General features: G+C 38.7%; 1 protein-coding gene and 1 pseudogene across 12 annotated transcripts in view; one reads left to right on the top strand and one right to left on the bottom strand.

The window, feature by feature from the left end:
- CTNNA2 (catenin alpha 2) overlaps nt 1-23,287 on the bottom strand; it is a 1,156,618-nt gene that overhangs the window by 868,181 nt on the left and 265,150 nt on the right. The gene's annotated exons all lie outside the window — the stretch shown is intronic.
- On the top strand, nt 3,733-4,240 carry LOC139436803 (NADH dehydrogenase [ubiquinone] 1 beta subcomplex subunit 10 pseudogene; annotated as a pseudogene).

The raw sequence follows: 23,287 nt of genomic DNA, 5'->3' as shown, positions 1-23,287 counted from the left end.
CCACTGATAAACTGATGAGGACGAAATCACTATCTGTGATTCTCATTTGTATTCTGTGTTCCAGAAGTTCATTTCCAAATATAAGAGAATCCCTGAGCTGCCATGTTGGCCCTCAATCCTTCCCACATGATCTACTCTCCCTAACTTGCTTGCTCACTTCAGGGGTGTAATTCTAACCTACTCATCAAATAGTGCCAAATCCATGTGTTCATCCCAAATGTCTTCTGAGCTTTTCATTCACAAACCCAGGTGCTTATTGAGGCACCTTCAGCTGGGTGTACAGGAAGCAGGTCAAACACAACATAGCCAAATATTTTTATACGTCTTCCCCAAAGTTCCATCTGTCCTCCGCCAATTACTCTCTTGGTGAGTGGTCCCACTGTCCACAGGGTTGCCCAAGGCAGAAACAGAATATCATTCTTTATTTCTCAATTTCCCCCACTCCCAATTCCAAACACTGCATCCTAATAATTCTACCACAAAAATATGCCGCATGTTCATCCCTCTTTTCATCACCAATACCACTACATAAGCTCAATTATCAACACTTTTCTTTACCTGGGCCATTGAAACAGACCCCTCACTACCTTTTCTGTCTCCTATGTTCTTCACTACCCACCTATCTCCCAGGGATGGATCCTTTCCACAGTTGCAATAAAGACACGGCCGGGAAACGGACTTTGGCCCAGTGGTTGGGGCGTCCGTCTACCACATGGGAGGCCGGCGGTTCAAACCCCGGGCCTCCTTGACCCGTGTGGAGCTGGCCCATGTGCAGTGCTGATGTGCACAAGGAGTGCCCTGCCACACAGGGGTGTCCCCCGCGTAGGGGAGCCCCACGCGCAAGGAGTGCACCCCATAAGGAGAGCCGCCCAGCGCTAAGGAGGGAGCAGCCTGCCGAGGAATGGCGCCGCCCACACTTCCCGTGCAGCTGACGACAACAGAAGCGGACAAAGAAACAAGATGCAGCAAATAGACACAGAGAACAGACAACCGGGGGAGGGGGGGAAATTAAATAAATAAAAATAAATCTTTAAAAAAAAAAAAAAAAAAAAAGACACGGCCAACATACAAATCAAGTCAGCTCACAGTCCAGCTCAAAATTATTCAAATCTTCCTATCAGCTCACCTGCTATAAAATAAACTCCGTATACTACGGTTTGTGATCTGACATCTGTGTCCCTGCAAAGCTTCCTCTACTGCCATTCTCCCTTTGGCACTTTAAAATCCAGCACACTTGTAATTCCCGAACACCTTGTACCTCTTCTAATCTTTCAGCTTTTTAAAATGTTGATCTTCTTTTGAATGCCTTTCACATTTATAGGCCTATAAAACTTCATCCATGAAGTCTCATTTCAAGTGTTATCTCCTCTAGGTACATTTCCCTGATTCACTCATATTCTATTTGTGCCAACCTTTCCTCAACTAGTCATTTTTTCTACACACAGTGACTACCTATATGATGACTGTGAGATTTAATCAGATAACAAATTTGAAGTGCTGAATAATACTGACCTCTTAATATTAACTTTCAATTAATATCAGCTAATAACATTTTTGATAATTGAACAAGTATATCATTATTGCCTGTGTATGTCTAATCCATTAGACAATAAACTGAGAGCAAGAATCACATCTTCTCAACTTTTTATTGCAGAGAATTTTTGGTTTCCTAATTGATTTGCTTTTTTTTCACACTTAGATAAGATCAGGCATGAGATGTAAGCAAAGCAATATTCTAAAATGAGTTTGAGTCTGCATGAACTGAAATGCAAGCAGTATGTCTGCATCTGAAAGAAAACTTAGTTCTAGACATTTCACCCATTTATATTATGTATTTTACTTTGGTTGTTAAAGTCAGTGAAAGCTAGTGCAATGCATGTGTGCATGTAAGTGTGTGTGTGTGTGTGTATATATATATGCATGCATGCCTGCACCTACTCTTTGGAATCTTCTCTCTGAAGTTAGTGTTTCCCAACCTTTCTACTTAAAGCCAAAGTACGTATTTGCAAATCTAAGACTGATATGTTTTCTGCAGTATTATTGCTTGTATCTGGTTCCAGGCCTGACACAGGTGTGTCTCATAGTATTAATAATTGAATATATTCAAAATCATTACTGTTGTCATTTCCCATCTGCCACCTAAGCTAAAAACTTCAAAGTCATCCTCAACACTCTTACTTTGCCCCAAGCACTCCAGCTGAGCAGGGTCATCTCTGAAATGTCTCTTAATTCTGTGACGATACTCCACTCTATCTTCTTTTCATGACTTCAGACTTTTCACCACCTTGAGCCCAACCTGTAAGCTTTCAGTCTTTCACTAGTTATTTTTCTAAACCAAAGAGCTGATCAGGTTCCTCATGTACTTAAAAAACTATTGATGGTTCACCATTGTCTAGAAAACAAAGTTTACAAACTCTTTGGTATGCAACAGAAGTTCTCAAACTTTTTTCTCTGTAGAGACACACAGAAGGGATGAAATTCACACATCTGACATATTCTCTTTGGTGGACCCATGGGAATTCCTTTCATATTCATTCCCATACAGGGATTCTAGTACATTCCTGTATGGGGATTTCTGTACAGTCTAGTAAAGGGACTGTTGTATGCAGAATAATGTCCTCCAGAGATGTCCATGACATAGTATATTATCTTACACAGCAGAAAGGACTTTTTAGATGTGATTACAGTATGGATCATGAGATAGCAAGATTATCTTGGATTATCCATGTGGGCCCAATGTAATCACAAAGGTTCCCACAAAAGAGAAGCAGGAGGGTCTGATGAGAACACAGAAGTGAGGGTGATAGTGATGTCACTGCAAGGAAGTGGTCATGGGCAGAGATGGCAGGAGCCTCTAGGAGCTGGAAAAGGTAAGGAAACAGAGTCTTTGTCCAGAAGAAACCAGCCCGGTAGCACCTTGACCTTGCCCAATGACACTGACTTCTGGTCTCTGGAAGTGTAAGAAAATATGTTTGTATTGTTTTTAGCCACAAAATGTGTCAATTAGTTACCACAGCAATAAGAAAGGAATATAGGGATTATGACTCCAATTTAAAAAATCAGCAAATTGTTCACTTTTTTATGAGTATCATATAAGCCACCTATTTTCTGAGATCATCTTTTACCATTCTTCCCCATCTACTGAATTATGTGCAAAAACATCTTGACTAATCCACTGTGTTCCCCTTACTGCTACATCCCTTTAGTCCTGTAATTTGGCAGAGAAGAATCTCATTTATGTAAGAAGCTGCTAAAAAGCTGAGTCAAAAAAAGGTTACATATATATAAGAATAAAAGCAAATACATTGCACAATAAAATATTTAAAAATTCATGTCAAAACAAGGCAAAGCAGAGATTATTGTGAAACCGGGATGTATTTTGGCATGTTTCATGAAAGTCGTCTGACTCATTAATTGGTGTTGGACACAAATATTTATAGAAGAATCAAAGCGAGATTTCAATAAGGATGAAGAACAAAAAGGTCTGAATGAGTAAGTTTATGGAGATAGTGAGGGATTGGGCTTGATAATTAAAAGTCTTCAAGAGACTAATGGGTACTTACTGGTGAGAAGGGAGCAAAGCGAAATTCCAAGATGGAAGACAAAGCTCAGAAGTGGGAATGAGCAAGGTTATCTGGCGACACTGGGTTATAGGGTTGAAGAATAAGGAGACATTAGGTTTGTTAGATAATGAATGGAAGGTGAAGCAAGAAGTATTAGGAATTGTCACTAATGACACCTGTGTTAAGCATCAACATTAAACATCTACCCCTCCCCTACTTGAGCAAGGCCTTTGACCTCCTCGTGGACCGGCCCGTGACGCTCGTGAGAGAGTTTACAGAGTGGCAGCAGGCCCAGCACAGGTTTTACTACTACCACCGGCAGTACCCCCGCATGCTGGACGTCACCGAGTGCAAGGAGAAGGACGTCCTGTGCATGTTTGAGGTGGAAATGCAGTGGAGGGGGGACTACGGAGTTGATGAGGAAATTGTCAACATCATGCAGGAGAGGATGGGGGCCTGCCAGCAGACGGAAGGCGAGAGCTACCAGCAGAACTGCGCCAGGGAGCTCGAGCAGGTCACCCAGGTTGGCCAAGGCCTACCAGGACCGCTATATTGATCTGGGTGCCCATTACTCTGCTAGGAAGTGCCTGGCAAAACAGAAGGAAAAGATGCTGGCAGAGAGAAAGGCTGCTAAGGAGGCTGCTGCTGCCGGAGACAGCCTGGACCCCTCCAGGTGACTACCGTATTCCTGAAATAAAGAGCCGTGAAACCTGAAAAAAAAAATTAAACATCTATAGGATGCTACCACTCTAGGAAGTGTTCTAGCACAGGGACTTCTTAGCTGACTCTCTTATTGCATTCTAAGACACTTGTAGAAAGGGTACTACTGTTAAATCAAAGTGTGGCTCTCATTTCACATCTTTATTTTTCTAGGTGAAAACATGTTAAATCAAACTCTGTATACATCCTAATGATGCTTTCCATCTTTGAGAATGTCCCTGAATAAAATTAGATGATTACAATTCATGCCTACTTATTTATTTTTGTATTCTGATTTTCTATTTAAATATCATTTTGTGATAGCCTTAGTATGTTTTCTAAATGTGGTAAGTCATATAAAATTACTTGCTAGGGTTTCTCAAATTTTTCAAATTTCAGCGTGGTGGGATAAGACACCTTCCAATCAGAAGCATTGTGCCTGCCCATAAAGTATGCAAGGAAACACCAAGGTAGAGAGGGGAGCTTTTTTGCTACCTGTCCCCCAACAACAACAACATATTTGTAATCACGTTGCTAAGTTCTGCCTTTTGTCCAGCATGTGGAGCATATGGCTACTGAAAAAAGGGCATATAGACAATATTATGAAAGCAGCTATTTCTACTTTTTTTTCCCCCATGTGGGATATATTTGAAAAGTTAGAAATATGAGATCATAAGGTCTGGTTAACATTTTAGCTCGTTAGTTGGCCTTCCACTAGCTGACCTGTTCCACGGAAGCTTTCATCTGTTCAGCAAATAACTACTGACATCCAGCTTTGTGCCCAGCACTGTTCTAGATAAAGGCACAGAAGGGCACCCAGCGGTGAACAAACATCCCAAACCCCTGCTCCATGAATGACATATTTTAGAAAATAATAAACAAAATAGAAATATGTGGTTTGTCATAAGGTGGTGTCCCTGTGAACAAAAATGAAGTGAGTTCCCCTGGATAGAAAAGCTGGCGTGCGATGTCGTACAAGACAGTCATGGAACGCCTCACTGCTAAGGAAACATTGGCCCAGCGGTCACAAAGGGAGCAAAGTACGAATGTGTCTAGAAAAAGAGCTTGAAAGGTAGGATGGAACAGAGTTCCTGAGGCCAAAGGTGGTCATCATCAAGGACTGGTGGGGCCATGGGCCCGGAGCCCAGGGAAAAAGCCGACAAGTAAGAGAAAGGGAGCCCAGAGGGTTGGGGATGGGCAGAATGGGGTACAGGTCGGGCGGGGTGGTGTAAGGCCCTCAGCCTTTGCTCTGCCGGAAACAGGATGCCAGTGGAGGCGTCTGAGCAGGAATGACATGTCTTAGTTTCCCGGCTACCATGACAAATACCCCAAAATGGACTGGCCTCAACAGTAGGACTTGATTGCCTCCCAGTTCAGAGGCTGGAAGGCTTGCTTCCTCCCGTGCTTTGGCGCCTTCAAGCTGACGAGAAATCCTTGGCGATCCTTGGCTTTCCTCTCCTGTGGGGATGCTCTCTCCTTTCTCCTCCTGGTTCCCACTGGCTTCCAGCCTTCAGCTTCTCCCAGTGGCTTTCTATTTACAGGGCCTCCAGGAACAGGATTAAGATCCATTGTGATTGAGGTGGCCACACCTTAATTTAAAAATAACATCTTCAAAAAGTCCCCTTTGCAATGGGCTCCCACCCACAGGAATAGGATTAAGATTAAGTGTACATTTTTCTGATGCACATATCTAAATCTAATCCATGGAACAAAACAGTTACATTCTAACAGGTTCACTCTGGTTACAGGCTTATGGGAGCCTGGGTGAGTGCAGGGAACCAGGTAAGAGAACACTGCCAGGATACAGCAAGGGGATGATGGCAATTGGGTCAGAGCAGTTGGGGGCAAATATATTATTCTTGTAGTAGTATCACAGTCAGAAAAGTGCAGATGTCATTAGGTATATAGTTTGGTTATTTTTTACAAACTAAACACCCCAGGAACTCCCCCACCACTCCATCCACTCCCTAACCACCAAAGGCAACCTGACTTCTAATAGCAGAGATTTATTTTGCCTGTTTTAGTATTTTATATAAATAAAACCCTTAAGTGTCTGGCATCTTTCAATATCCAATTTTGTGAAATTCATCCATAGTATTACTATAGATGTACACAGTTCATTCACTTGCTACCTAATATGCCATTGTGTGAACAAATCACATTTTACATACAAATTCAGGATATATTTTGAAATGAGAGCCAAGAGAGTTGGAAGAGAGATGGGATATGGAGTCCTCGAGAGAGAAGTTTAGTATTAGCTCCATATATGGCTTGAGGAATTAGAACTAAGATGCAGAAAAAGAGCAAGAACATTTGGGGAGAAATATCAAGATTAGATTCAGTTTTAAACATATTAAGTTTGAGGTGTCTTTTCACAGCCCATTTTAGTTTCCTGGTTGCTAAAACGAAAGTCAAGCAATGGGTTGGCTTAACAACAGGAATTTATTGGTTTGTGGTTTCAGAGGTTAGAATACTCTCTTCCTCCCAGGGCTGGTACCTTCTGGCTGTCTTTGGGGTTACTTGGCTTTTCCTTCACATGGCAACACACACGGAGATGCCTTCTCCTTTCTCCTTTGGGTTCCCTCAACTACAGGCTGCTGCCTGAGGCTTCTCTCTCCATCAGACTTCACTCTGCTTATGAAGGACTCTAGTAACCCGGACTGTGTTAAAATCTAACCTGATTCAGTTGAGCCACATGTTAACTGAAGTAAAATCTTGAAGAGATCCTAATTACAATGGGCCCATACCACAGGAATACAGACCAAGACCAAGGACATGTTCAAGCAGGGGTCCACAATACCATCCACCACACGACCCAACAAAAGTATCTAGTAGGCGTGGATATATGAGTCTAATTTCTAGACAGAGATACAGCCCAGTATAAACAGAAGAATCACCAGGGTAGAGCTGGTCCATACTATGCATGGACTCGGGGTAGTTCTCTGGAAGTGATTGTTACTAGAGAGGCTCCCTTGTTCCTCGGGCGCTACAGCTTTTAGGGTTGGGAGAGAAAAAGAAGTCAACTTTAACTTGCGAGATTCCTGACCAGGGGTTTGTGGACCCCTGGAATCTGTGGAAAGATTTCAGGAGGTCTGTGAGTTTGCATTGAAAAAATAAATCAACTTATTATCTTTATCTTCTCTGAACTCCAACTGAAATCTAGCATTTCCTTCACTTATGAATGTATGCAAGAAATTACAGTAGTATTTTGTGTTTTTTACCTAACTGGAAAAGGGGTCCATGGAGCAAGAAAGGTTAAGAAACCCTGACTTAGAGGCACTGAATATGTAGGTGTTTAACCAATAAATTGCCTATGGAATGTATATTCCACATAATGCCAACTTCAGCTTAGGATAAGAGTATTTTCCTCAGACTTGCCACTGGAAGGGAAGAAGGGACAGGTCGAATGTGGTGCTGCTAAAATCAACACATTATTTTCTAAGTGACACTTCTGTCCACATAAACCCTGACAAGGAGTTTTCTATTCCATTCACTTAATTCAACAGGATCATAAAGAAAGTTGAGCCTGAACTTTAACTTAATCATAAAGCTCAAATACCATTTTTAACATTATTAGAATTTTAAGGCGTATGTTTCTTTTTGACATATAGTTGTGATGTAATGCACAAAATAAGAGGTCAACACACATTGAATAAATTATCCCATATACAATTCAAGAGTATTTAATGACTACCGAATGCATTTCATTATGGTACATCTGCTAAAGTTAAGAAACCATCTTCTTCAGAAAGCTACAAAAAAAATTGAAAGCAGGGACCTTGAACAGATATATATACATATATTACATTAAATCCCTTCTGATACATTTATTATTAGAAACAATCTACACATGAGGTCTATATCATTAAAAAAAAGTTTTGCCTCTCAAGTTTGAGAGAAAAAATCATGTTATAATTTTCAAAATAGGAAAGAGCAATTCAATATTAAACTGTAGCATTCAAAAAAATTTAAATCAAAATAAAATTCATAGTTGGCATTATTAATAATTGACAAAAGATGGAAGCAAGCCATGTGTCAACAAATGGATGGATAAATTAAATGTGTATAAACATACAATGGAATACTATTGAGCTATAAAAAGGAACAAAGTTCTGATATATGTAAAAACAAGGTTGAACCTTGAAGACATGTTAAGTGAAATAAACCAGACATAAAAGGACAAATTTTGTATGATCTTACTGATGTGAAACAATATAAATAAGCAAACTCATAGAGTCAGAATCTCTAGAATATAGGTTGACAGGGAATGGAAAGTTAAGGCTTAAAATGTACAGTGCACCTATTTGGAATGATGGAAGTGTTTTGGTAACGGATGGTGGTGATGGTAGCACAACATTGTGAATGTAATTAACAGCCCTGATATATATAGCTGAATATGCTTAAAAAGGGAAATGTTAGAGTATATATGGTAACAGAATAAAGGTATTAAAAAACCCATGGAACTACGCTATATAAACAGCAAATCCTAAGTTAAACCATGGTCTTTAACTAATAGTAGAATTACAAAAATGTGCTTTCATCAATTTTAACAAATGATTCCATAGCAGTACAAAGTGTTAATAATATGGTGGTATATGGAAATACTGTATTTTATGTAGGATTATTCTATAAACTCACAATTTTCCTAATAAAAAATATTTTTTAAAAAGAAGGGGGAAAAAAAGGGAAATCATCCTTACAATCTAACAGGGAGAATGAGCAAATTCCTTTAAAATTGAGGTATACCGATAAGTTTCCTTCCTCTGGGTACACATGTGCACATGTGTTGCAGTGGGGATGAGGAGATACATGTTCCTATCTGGGGAAGTAGCCTGCTTCTAGGGTCAGGAATCATAAAATCCTAAGTACGTTGTAGTAAACCCTAGAAAGTCTGCAGAGTAGAAATCATGTTCTTCTGTCTTGACCCCAGGGCAGTTCCGTATTTCAAGGCAGCCCCTGATTCATGCTGACCTTGGGGAAGGTGATGGAAAGTTGGGACAATTTTTTAGATCAGTGTGTGAACTCCTCAATTTTAGAAACAGTACTTTTGTTTCTTCCTTTTATTATCTTACTGTTCACCTCACTCAGCTAAAAAACTTGGCCATGTGTCCATGGCTGGTAGGGAAAAAGATGCATGGGGGATATTAGAAAGTGGGATTGAACTCATGAAGGTCAGCCTGGTAGGGACACCGATAATCAAATTTAAATAAAAATTAAGATCAAAGTGAAACTGAGGAGAGAAGAAAGTAGGCCACTCTTCACTGCCAGGATTTTCCTTCAGGGCTTACTAGAAGGAATGCCAGACGAGTGTGTGTGATGCCTTGTCAAGGATAAAGAGTAAAGACTTCAGAAGTTCAGAGAAGAGAGAAATACGTTCACATTGGGAAAGTCTGAAAGGAATTTCTTGAAAAGAGGTTCTGAAAGTGAAGAGGGGCCCTGAAATCATAACCCTACTAGATATTGCATTTCGTTAACTAGTGGTAAGTAAAATAAAATGGCAGACTATATTGGGCATTGATTCCTAGGAGGAACCCCTTTCAGAGAAGGGCTTTCCAGAAGACAAAAAATAATAACCCACAACACGGGCTTTCTGAGAAAATGGAATACCACCTACAGAACCAGTAATCCCTGGTTTATATCTGGTTTATAAAATACTTCTGGTCCAGTAGAGAGAACATAAAAGGATGGACAAGCATACCATACCAATCAATGTCTATCTGCTCCCTACTTTGGAAGGCTCGCTCCTCAAGTCAAATTGTGGCTGTATGGCAGCCACTCAGAACATTTTCTCACTTGCTTCTGTACTCACCATCTACGAGCTTCCCCTTTCTACCCTCTTGGTGGAGCTCCCTTCTGCTTTCTGAACGGGATGCTGCCTGATTCCTGAGTTGCTCAAGAAAGCTGTGAAATACTAAATTTAATGTTGCAAAGTAGTTCTTTTAACATTAGATATTTCAGCAAGAGGCCACCAGCCTGGGAATGTATGGCTAAGTATTTCCTGCAAATGGCTGAGTCATAAAGGTCATGTGACTAAATCTAATTAACTTGAATACTGTATGTCCCTGCTAGCCCAGCAGGTTCCCTCAGCTTTTCTTTTTTCCCCTCAGCATATTAGAGCACTTCTACCAGGTGCTCAGAGAGACAGAAAATGCCAAAACTAATTCTAGATACCCAAGAGAAAATTCTGGTTGACATCTGACTTGAAGACCCAAATTACTCAGCACAATAGCAAACAATTGGGGGAATTAACTAGAAAAGGGGAGGGAAACCCGCAGAAGAACAAGAAGACAAAGCCTGTTATGATCAGAGGAGAAATAAAACTTAAACTACTTAGGAAGGAGTTGATGTGGACTCACTAAAAAATGTTGACATGCTTCAAAAGTAAGAACTGGAAAAAACTAAATGTTCCACTGCCTGTAGACCACCAAATCCCTTTCCTTAGAAATGGATTTACATTTGCTTTTTATGCCAGCTTTAAACTGATGGGTACTAGAGCTTCTGCCGCTCATCAGCTGCTGCATTTTACCCCAGAGGCAGTTACATTTCATTGTTGGGCATGGTGATTCTTATGTAGAGATTGAACAATTAAGCATTTAGGCATCCTGCCCATGAAGAGAGACAGCCAGTAGAGCCTCACAGTATTTGTGGTGGAGAGAATACATTTTCTTTTCTGCAAAGTGAAATGAAAAGATAACATCTTGAAGTTGAATGCACATTTAAAGAAAGAAAGGAACAGAACATTATTTCTTAGCTAACTTTTCATAAGGTAGCTTTTAAGTTTTCATTTTACATATGAATTTAAATGTGGAGAATTATTTTAAACATATCCCAAGAAAATCCAGAAAGTTGTGAGCAGTTAAAGCTGAATACTAATGTGCTGGATATATATATATATATATATATATATTTTTTTTTTTTTTTTCTTTCTGTTTCACCACTGAGGCCACTAAACCAAAAAAGTAATTTATAATTTCACTTTAAGCACTCACTGTAAATCTATGTACAAATCAGAAATCTCAAAGAAAGTTTTTTCTTTCAAACCAAATAGAAGAACTTTAAAAGGAAAATAGTAATAAAGTTCTGATTATTTTTAGATACTCATTAAAATATTATAAATGATAAGGAAGAGAACATATATTAGGTATCTTTTTGTACATTTTAAATGGGGTTTTCTGACTCCTCAAAATTTCCCAATTAGGAATATATGATTTTGGACTAAGTAGTTGTCTGTTTTTCTCTGAAATGAAGCCATTTCAAAACTTTAACTGATTATATAAATATTCTTAAAATTCTGATTGGTTTTGCATATATTTGTCCCAGAATTTCCTTAAATTTGAATTCTGTATGAAAGTAATTTCTTATTCTTTATTTCCAATTCAGAAACTTTCACATAAAAATATAGACAATGCCATTGCAGTTACAGATACTTTTTGATTTTCCAAAAGGTGAAAAATAAAATTAATTTTATTGTAAGTATTAAGAATCCATTAATTACTGACACCACATAGAGCATATTTTATACTGCTTTGGCAAATGTGAAATACATTTTAAGCTTCTAAGACATCTCTGTGTGTGTGTTTTTTTTTTAATTGTTTCCTTTAAGCCCATGCTTGAGTTAAAAAAAACTGCTACATTTTTATTCTCTAATTTTGACTCACATGTGGGTAAAATATGAAGTAGATACATTTTATGAAGTGAAAAGATGAGATACTTCATGAGTTACGAGTAAGTTCAGAAATTTAATATAATTTATAAAGCATGATTTCATCTTCCAATCCAAACAAAAAAAAAAAGTTTGCTTGGACTAGTCTCCTAACCTCTTTAGGCCATTTTGGGGTCTATATCAGATCAGGGATCCTTAAACAGTGTTCGATGAATGGGAATGAATTCCAGTGATTCCGTGAAACTTTGAAATTTTATGCAATATGTATTGGCGTATATGTGCTTTTCTGTACATTTCTGTGCTTTTATGGGGAAGGAGGTCCTTAGATTTCACCTGAACCACAGAGGGGTTTGTATTCCCCAAGCAGAAGTTTAAAAACGCTGAGTTAGACGATCTCCAAGATGACCAGATAAGGGTAAGCCTGAAGTTAACCATTCAATTGCTCCATTCTGAAGGACTGCCACCTGGCAATTTCCTGCTCTGAACAACACATCCCAGGTAGCTGTGGGTAACGTGAAGACTTTAAGGAAGTCCAACACATTTAAGTTATCTGCTCTAAGAGCTCCTCTCAGCTTTAGTGCGGGCAGTAAGATGTTTCACAGGGTATGAAGAGTCACAGGAAGGGAAAGAAAAAGCATGGAGGACAGAATTAATGAGGCAACAGAAAGGAGGAAAAGAACAAACGAATCCTGTCCACTTGTCAGTCTGCTCCTTTCACGCTCTAGGCACACATCAGATGTCTATGGAGTCCTCACACTCTCACTGGACATCTGTTTACCAGGTGCCCGTGCTCCCCTCCCGCCCTTACTCCCCTTCAGAGCAGAAACCACCAGAGGAGGTGAGCCCCTCCAAACACTCCCATACCAAGTCATCCCCATTTCTCCATGCGGCTTTCTTCCACTGTGTCAGACATGAGAAAACTTTTCTTCCTAAAAGGTAGCATCAACCTAAAAATTATTTTTCCCTTTGAAAACCTCTTTCAAATTCAAATTCAAATAAATGAGTAAATGCCAAGTCAGAAGTATTCAAACCACTGTTTGAAACATGGTAAATGAGCAGAGTGAGATTTCCTTCTATGCAAAGGGAATGCCTCACCCCTTATTCTTAAGGTCTTTGTAGGGGCAGTGATGACTGGGACCCTCATTTCAAACACTCAGCACAAACATTTGTACATATGAAGCCAGAGTCTGCAAAGGCCTAGGATGGCCTGGGAGTAATCGATTTTTCTAAGCAAGGGAATGTCCTTCTTGTGTGTTAAATCTATTAGGAGGTTTGGCAAACTATGGCCTGTGGCCCAAATCCTGCTTGCCATTTGTATTGACAGGACTTGAAAGATAAGAAATTTTTTTTAACATTTCCACATAGTTGTTATATAACTAAACAAAACTGAAGGTGGCTACTATGTGAACAAATGAGCCACAATTGTTTGATTCTGACAGATCAATCGCATATTATTTGGTTTACTTTAGTTAAAAAAAATCATTTACTTTTATTCTTGTCTCTGACAAAGCAAACAAAAAATCAAATAAATCTAAGACCACGTTCGTCTGAGTATCTCCCTTTGCTATCTTGAAAACACACACACACACTCCAACTACTTTGAGGAAAGTTTTATGGTTTAGAAATGTGGGTGAAATTTGGGGTTTCCTCTTACAGAAGAAAATAGTCTGCCAACAGAGAATGCATTTAATAAAATCAGGCCCAAATACCATACTTTTGTTTTGGGAAGGTAGGGCTTAAGTACACATCATTTAAATTTTTTTCTTCTGTATATTTATATATTTATTTTTACATGCACAATGAGAGCTGGGCACTGGTTACATAGACATATTTTATCCTAGCCGGTGCCCAAGCAGGTCTCACATACACAAGTCTGGCCAACCTGCATAAATCATGTTGTGAACTAATTTCAAGGGAGTGATTTCATTATTTGTAAAGGGCCACTTGCAGAACATGCTCTTAGCTCTGCAATGTACCAATGTGATTGAGCCAATGTGATTGAGCTTTTTAACAAACTCCATGTGGCTCTGGCACAAATAACTAAAAGCATTGGAGATTAAGCTAATTATTTCATCTCCTAGTGTACACAATCAGGAAAGGTATTATAAGAATATAAGAACAACCATTTGTCCCTGATTATAAAAAATATATGCTATCACTACAAAATATGATGCCATTGTTTCAGCATTTCAGAAATAGGAAATATAAGAGAATATAAGAACAACCATTTGTCCTTGATTAAAAAAAATATATGCTATCACTACAAAATATGATGCCATTGTTTCAGCATTTCAGAAATATGATCAGCAAACCAGTGAAAGACGAAATATCCAATTGGAATTTTAGAATTGCTTTATGCTTGGGGATTTGAATTCCTGGACGTGCAGATATATTTGGCAATGATTCCACAATTGAACTGTTGATAGTTTCCGCCATTTCCCAATTGTCTGAGTTATTGCTTTTCATTTATAGAATCCTTTTTTCTACCTGACTATAATGTACTTGACTGAACTTTAAAGTAGCTTTTAAAATAGCATAAGTTTGGAGAACTTTTTATTTATCTTTGAAGATATTCTGTATCTGTTGCTATGGTAATTGCCTGGGTGGTCACCAGGTTCCATGGCACTGAGATGAATTGCATAGTGTCTTTCTAACTTTGTAACCCAGTCATGCATTCATTTATTAAAATAAATACATAAATAACAATAAAAAATACTTGCTGAAGCCTTCATCCATTGCCAGCCTTCACTGGGCATTCAACTTGGACATATACAAACAAAATATATGAAAGAGACAGTCTTGTTCTTACCTTTAAGGAACCTAGTGAATAATCAAGAAACCAGCAATGTGATTAAGGCTAGCGGGGTGAAGAGGGCAAAAATAATACATCGACTAGGTCTTGGTGATAGTACGTAACTAAAATTTTAATTATTTATGGTTTCCACTTTTTAAAAGTCTGATTAAATAGAAGCTGATTGGTCTTCACTAATCTGTTTATACCAAAATACCTCTTTCTGGTCGGAAACTTTTTGGGACTCTAATTTTCCAAATCTGCAGATCATAGGAGAGATATGTAATCATATGAGTTCTGTCTATTTATATTTCTTGAGTAACTCTCAGTGTATATACGTAGACAAATCCCCCTCAATCATGGCTCTACCATAGTCTTGAGGGTATTCTGAATTAAGGGTTCAAGTACTTCCTAAACCTCATGGAGAAAAGGATCATTTGTGAGATTTCTCTAGCAAATTCATGAAATCCAACAATAAACATCTCATTACCCTTCTAAGGTGGAACTGGGCCAGTGGTACAGGTGGTGGCCGTGACATACATGTAGTGACATATGGTAAGTAATATCAAGAAAGAAGCTCAAGGATAAAGGAAAAGACAACAACAACAAAAAACAACAACAGCAAATGGCATATTTTGCTTGCAGAACACGAAACATATCCCAAAACCGCCTATATTCCACATGCCCTCTAACACATGTTGATTCTTATGGGGCTCAGTTTTCATTTTTAAAAATCCTACAGCGTACTTAAGTTCCCTGAAGTTCTAATAGTCTGTCATTCTTCGTCTTTGGTTCACATGTGGTTATGATCTCTGGACAAATGTTAATAGGAATAATGCCAAAGCAATCTTAATAAATTATTATATAATGGTATCAAAACAAAAATAATTTCTAAATGATAGAAAATAAAAATTTAAAATAGAACTACAGCCATCTGTATCTTCTAATACCAAAATACCATAAAACTACAAAACGTTCAAAACAGAATATAAACCTAGCCAAGGCTTTAGTTCCTTCTATCACAACTGCTTCCCAACTGTCACTCATGCCCTGTGAGCCATGCAAAATGACAGAATCACAGCCCTGTCCATCTGTCAGCAGTGACCACCATTGTTAAGTCTTTCCTGTAAGGACAGACCCCATGCCAAGCAGTGGTCCAAACAGATGAGCTCAGCATTATGAAAGATCCAGTCCAACCACACACAGACCGTTTTAAAATACTCCTTAGTGATAAGTATGATTCCTCACGTTACTGATAGCATCTGAATTAGAGGAATAATTTACCCCTTAAAGTCACATATACTGATATGGAACCTTTGAACAACCAGCAAGAAGTGGCAGAAACCTCTTCCTCAAAGCTCCAGAGAACAGTTACAGACTGCAGTTACAGGGTAAGCGCCAAATCAAGAAGCATGTTACTTAAAAGCAGTAGGATCTCCTGGAGCCCTGGCTGGTCCGTAGCTCTGTGCCAACCCACATGGCCCAGCACAGAGCCAGCCTGCACTCCCAGGCACTTCAGAGTCTAAAGAACAGGGATAACATTTAAATATCCAAACACCCAGGTTTCAACAAACCATACAAAACCATACAAAGAAACAGCTGGCGATGGCATAGGCTAAAGAGGAAATTAAAACCTTAGAAAGGCCAAACTTGGGACTTACCAGCAAAGACTTTAAAGAAATATGTCAAAGAGCTAAAGGAAACGTGGACAATGAACTGAAGGAAGTCAGGAAAATTATAGATGAATACAAAGTGATTATCAAAATAGAGATGGAAATGATGACAGGAACTAAATGGAGCTGAGGACCACAGTAAGAGAAATTAAAATGCTCCCAGAGGGCTTCAACAGCAGACTGGAGCTGTCAGAAGAATCAGAAAACATGATGATTGACAATTGAAATCATTCAGTCTGAGGAACAGAAAAGGGGAAGAATAAAGAAAGTGTACAGAGCCTGAGGAATCTGTGGGACACCATCAAAAGTAACAATTTATGTCTTGTGGAACTCACAGAAGGAGAAGGAAAAGAGAAAGGGACCGAGAGAATATTCAAATAAATAATGCCCAGAAACTTCCCAAATATAACAAAAGATACAAATATACAGATCCAAGATACTCAATGAACTCCAAACAGGATACACACAAATAGGCCCATAGCACAGCATATTAAAATCAAAATGCCAGAGTTAAAAAGAGAACTTGGAAAGCTGCAAGAGAGAAGCAAAATGTAACAGAGAATGGAGCCTCAATAAGAATAAATGGTCTCTCATCAGAAAAAGAAGGCAGCAAAATGTCATGCTTAAAGTGCTGAAAGCAAAATATTGCCAACCCCAAATTCCATATTTGGTAAAACTCTCTTTCAAAAATGAAGGAGAGATTGAGACCTTCCCAAATAAACAAAATTGAGGGAGTTTTTCATTTCTACAAGAGTTGCTATAGAGAGTTTCGGAGGTTGAAAGGAAAGATCAAAGTCACATGAGGAAATAGAGGGCAATGACACAGTTAAATATAAATGCCAATACAATTGTACTTTTTATTTCCTACAGAATCGAAAAGGCAAATGCACAAAATGCAATATATACCAGTGGTTAAGGTCTATAAAGTAGAAACATGTAATTTATGACAAGCACTATATAAAGGTGGGTAGATGGAGGCTATAGGCACACAGTTTGCATGTACTATTGGAGTTAAGTTGGTACCAAAGCAACCAAGATTGTTATAGACTTAGAATGCTAAATTTAAACCCCATGGTAACTTAAATTAAAATACCAGAGAACATGCAAGTTAATGGAGACAGTAATTAGGGTAGAGATTGCCAGAGGTGGGAACAAGGGAATGGGAAGTTAAGTTTAGGGTTTGTGATTTGGTAATGGAAGGTGGCAAGTATACTGCAAAATGTGAATATCATTGATACTTTTGAATGGTATGCCTGGGTGTAGTTGAGATGGGAAAGTTGATGTTGTATATTTGTACCCAAAAGTTAAAAAAGAAAAAATACAAGAAAGAGCAACTAAGGAGACGAAGAAATTAAAAGTAATACAAGATTCAGGATGGGATCTAGCAAAGGAAGAGAAAAGAATCAAAGGGACATTATTAGGACATGTGAGAGAATTGGAATAGAGACTGTAAGCTTCACATCAATGTTAAAATTTTTAAATTTGAGAAGTTGTAGGTTTACAGAAAGATCATGCAGAAAATATCGAGTTCTTCTATACTCACCCCATTTTTAACACCTTGCATTAGTATGATACCTTTGATGCAATGATGAGAGAATATTATATAATTGCACTATCAATTATATAGTTCATAGCTATTACTGGCACATCAATGTTCCTGTAGTTTACTGTTCCAGCCACCGTACAAAGACTATTATTTTTACTGTACATGTCTCCTGATCACTGTCTATATTTTTATTTCAAAATGATGCACTCCAAGTGTGTGTGGTATTAGCCAGTTGGTCTCTTCATTCCTTTTTTTTTTTCTGCTGTTTGTAGGCCATTGACTAAATTACATTTATGCCACTGTGCGAAGCACTGAGAGGGAGGATCGATCCTCCTGTCAAGAATCTTGAACTCTAGACCAGGGTTTCCAAAAGGCAGCACTACTGACACGTTGGACCAGACAATTCTTTGCTGTGGGCGGCTGTCTTGTACATTGTAGGATACTCAGCAGCATCCCCGCCCCTCTTCACTAAACGCCAGTAGCAGCACGCTCCCCAAACTGTGACAATCCAAACTGCCTCCAGCCATTGCCAAGCGTCCGCTGGAAGAAGTGGGAGGAGGACGAAAGGATCTTTGGGTAAGAACCACTGCTCTAGATCTATGTGTCTAAAATGGTGACTACTGAAATATAAACTAATTAAATGCATTTAAAAGTTCAGTTCTTCAGTCACACTAGTTATTTTAAATGCTCCCTGGATACCTGTAGCCAGTGGCTACCCTATGGAAGAGCACAGATATAAAACATCTCCTTCACTGCAGAAAGTTCTATTGGACAGCACTGCATGAGATCAAAGGAAGAGACAAAAAATGTAATAATGCAATGGAAATAATAATCATGGCACATGACAGGATCTCCCCGCTGGGTAAATAATAACTGACCACAGGATTAATGCAAAATTTAACTCCTTCTGCAAAGGCTTCCTCTCCTCACCAGTAAGGAAAAATTCTTAGGAAACTTATTTTGTGAGGCCCAGTTATTCAAAATGTTTCTGTGACGACTCATGCTTAAGGATCATTGCAAAAACAGCATCACAGGTAATTACTGGATCGGCACCACAGTGAGAAGCTAGGATGTTGGTCAATATCTGCCAATGGCCAAACTAGCAAAGAGAGAAAAAATTCTTGAACAGGCATATGATCCAAGAGTGCCTGTAGACTTGATCTGGCTGAAGATACCATGAATTCATTAAAAAATAAAAATTAAAAAAAAAAAGCAAAACAATAAAAATAATAGCAACAACAAGATGAAAATGTCAACTGACCTTAAAGCAGGGATTCTTAACCTTTTTTGTGTTTCAACAGACCCCTTTGCCAGTCAGGTGAAAACCACAGAATATTACCATAATTTATTGCATACACTCATAAGTGAAGGAAATGCTAGATTTTGGTTAAAGGTCAGAGAAAATTAAGATGATAAATTGATTTTTTTAAAAGATCTGTTTATTTATTTATTCCCCCTTCCCGCCCCGTTGTCTGTTCTCTGTGTCTATTTGCTGCGTCTTATTTCTTTGTTCGCTTCTGTTGTTGTCAGCAGCACGGGAATCTGTGTCTCTTTTCTTGTTGCGTCATCTTGCTGTGTCAGCTCTCCGTGTGTGCGGCACCATTCCTGGGCAGGCTGCACATTCTTTCGCGCTGGGCGGCTCTCCTTACAGGGCACACTCCTTGTGCATGGGGCTCCCCTACGCGGGGGAAACCCCTGCGTGGCAGGGCACTCCTTGTGTGCATCAGCACTGAGCGTGGGCCAGCTCCACACGGGTCAAGGAGGCCCGAGGTTTGAACTGCGGACCTCCGGTGTGGTAGACGGACGCCCTAACCACTGGGCCAAGTCCGCTTCCTCCTCTTTTTTTTTCAATTTAATCTCATGGACTTCTTGAAATCTGAATTTCCAAGTTTTCCCTGAGCCCTACAATAACCTCTAGCTGTTCCCACTGTTTCTAACATACATGCTTACAAGAGATGACAAATATTACAAGAGGTCATCCAAGCAACCCCACGGTTATCAGCTCAGGTTTTTAACTCACATCTCTTCCCAGCTTGGCAGACCTTAGGGAAGCCTTTCTCTTATCCTTTTAGCTTAAAACCGAGTGATGAGAAAGACAGTGGTTTGCTCTTGCCTTTATCCCCTACACCACATTCTGCTTTTAGTCTTCTGAAGGAAAGAGGAAGTTTAAAAAAAATGTTAGCTCTAATGATCTAGGAAGAAAGTTGTCCAAGTCGCCCACTTCTTTCTCCTTTTTCTGTATGGCTCTACAATCTCAAAGCCTCTTCGGTAGTCTCCAGGGGACTTAAAGGCTTTTTCTGATGTGTTTGCAAACTTACTAAAGTATGCAAATCCTGCCTTTGTTTCCTATAGAAGAAAATTCATTTTGATTCTTACAGATGCAGTTTTGTGAACTTTGATTTTAATGTTCAATTAATCAGGACTAAGTGCTATAAGAAATATTCAAAACCCCGGGGACTTAACACAGTAAAGGTTTGTTTTTTTCTCTTGCCATAGTCCAATAGGGAACAGCGTGGTGGGTGGAGGGTCACTGTCATTTTAAGCATCTCAATCCTTTCATGGACTAGCTTCATTTTAGTCTTGCACTAGATTCTCTTCACCATTTAATGGGAAAGAAAAAAGGTAGAGGATGGCATGGGAATTTAGGGGCTGGGCTTGGAAATGTCAAGCATCATGCCCATCCACATTCTATTGCCTGCAGCCCAGTCACGTGACTCACTGACTGCAAGAAAGGGTGAGAAATGTATTCTTTTTTACACCAAGGAGGAAAACAAAATCTCTCAGTGAACAAAGTCTGCCACAGTGTGTCATCAGTGTTTACAGCTGCTACTGTGCATTTTAATTATAAATTGCTCTTTCTTTAGCTGTTTCATTATCAATTCAGTTTGTTGTGGGCTGTTTGGATAATGTTAGTGACACAAAATTTTCCAACAGTATTGTGGGCCTGTAATTTTCTGTAATTAGAAGTCACTAGACTTCTAAGTAAGTGCATGTTACAATTCAAATGACACTCCTCATACCTATTGCTAATGTAAATATAAAATGTATTTTTATGGGTTGCATAATATGCCATTAGTGATAAGGGTTGCCTGTCATGCTGTGCTGTTGAAATAACTGGAAATAAGTAAAATAAAAGTACTGAGTTATCTTTAAATTTAGATGTTTTATTAAAACTTATTTATTTAATATATATTTAGTCTATAAAACTTGTTTATTAAATAAGAGGTGAGCATTAAATATAGTCAACCAAAATTAAGTATAACTTGTTCAATTCATTCCTCTCCATATCTTCACTAACACTGATTTATCTTCCTTCACTGGAGAGTGAGGATTGGTGGTCTTGGTGAGTAATTGGGGTCTTCTGTCCCACCAAGGTGGGTGGTCTACTAGAAGAGTCACTTAATTGTATATCCACAAGGGTACCATTATACCATTTTGTCCTTGACCCTCATCAAGGGAGGAACAGATGGAGTGGTCTGGTAGCTTAATACTTAACCTAGAGTATTCCAAGTACATACAGCAGACAAAAGCTTTTCAATACAATGTACATTGGTTTGAGTACAGAAGAAAGATTATCATACCTGAAAATCCATATTCTAGCCCTGTTCTATCTCTAATGAATTATGGAATCTAATGCAGGTGATAGGCTATTACTGGGAGTCAGATTCCTCACCTTTAAAATATGTGCAAACAAAGTAACCTTCAAGCTCCTTTTCAGCTAAAAAATTATATGACTTCGTGACTGTGGCTTTTATTATAAAACGGATGGTATTAAGAGAGCATATTAAGTTTGATGGTGACTAGAATAAAGATGAAAAAATGATGCTGCTATGCAGAGACGTTAGGAAGTCATATAGGAATAAGTATTTAGTACTTCCATTGTTATACAACTTTTTATCTTGTAGTGCCCTTTTGAATTAAAAAAAGATAGGATATGAAATGACAATATTGATAGTCAAGAAGAAAAAATATAAGTCATAAACACCAAAACAGTTATTTTCTGGATGAAAAAGACAATGAATGAAAAGCTATACAGAAAGAACCTGGGTATCAGTATACAATAAATTCAAACCAATTTCTCCTACATGAAAGAAAAATATCATGGCCTGAGTGAGATGAATATAAAGTTGAGTTATTCAATAAAATAAGGATCAGGCGTAACTACATCACTCTTACTCTAACACCTGGAATAACTGACTTGTGTCTAAAACTTTATTTTGCTACTATAGTTAGTTGCAAATTGAAGACTATAAAGAAAATCAGACTAAAAATTTACTGGTATAGGCTTAATGAAGAATGATAAGTGGAAAGGTCCAAATTACCATCTATATAATCAATCCCAAAACTGTCAAATAATGGGAACATTTCTAATCATCCAAAAGATATAAAAACTAGAATAAAACACCAAATTAGTGGGGCAGAGTATTTAGGTAAATCGCTTTTGGGTTGAGAGATACTTGTTCAGAATGAAAATAAGCACCATAAATTGTGTAGATAGGAAGAGGACTTAGCCCAATGGATAGGGAGCCTACCACATGGGAGGTCCATGGTTCAAACCCCGAGCCTCCTAGACCGTGCGGAGCTGGCGCATGCGCAGTGCTGATGCGCGCAAGGAGTGCCGTACCACGCAGGGGTGTTCCCCACATAGGGAAGCCCCACGCGCAAGGATTGCCTGCCGTAAGGAGAGCCACCCAGCGTGAAAGAAAGTGCAATCTGCCCAGGAATGGTGCCACACACACGGAGAGCTGACACAACAAGACGACTCAACAAAAAGAAACGCAGATTCCGAGTGCCACTGATAAGGATAGAAGCAGTCACAGAACATACACAAATGGACACAGAGAGCAGACAACTGGAGGGGGGGGGAATTTGTGTAGATGTAGGAGGATATGTATAATATTAGTGTTATGTGTATGATCATTAATATTAAACTCATACAAATTTATGCTTTAGAATTTATCTTATTATTGAAAGCTGTACATACGGGTAGACAGGCCAGAAAAGTTCTTAATTAGTTTAATGATTCTATCCATTTTAATTCAATCGGAACATTATAAAAGGGATATAAATATGCTGATTCTAGTCAGATTCAGCTTGAAAGGTGGAAGAAGTAGATCAATTGTCTTCAAACTGCTTCTACTACATGTTTTATCTTTTGGTGTTTAAGCTCCAGAACACAATATACAAATATAAAACCAATGAAACACATGAAATCAGGCCATTTTCCTCAGCTTATGACCTCTAAATGGGGTAATGATTTCATTTCCCAACACCGAAGTAAGGAAACCACACTTTGCGTGGACAGGTAAATTTTCCTGCAAATGCTCTGTCTTGACTTAGTCTTGTACAGCC

Source organism: Dasypus novemcinctus, chromosome 17 (assembly GCF_030445035.2).
Source record: "Dasypus novemcinctus isolate mDasNov1 chromosome 17, mDasNov1.1.hap2, whole genome shotgun sequence".
Classification (NCBI taxonomy): Eukaryota; Metazoa; Chordata; class Mammalia; order Cingulata; family Dasypodidae; genus Dasypus; species Dasypus novemcinctus.
Note: the sequence above shows the minus strand (reverse complement) of the source record. Positions and strands in the feature narration are given on the sequence as shown.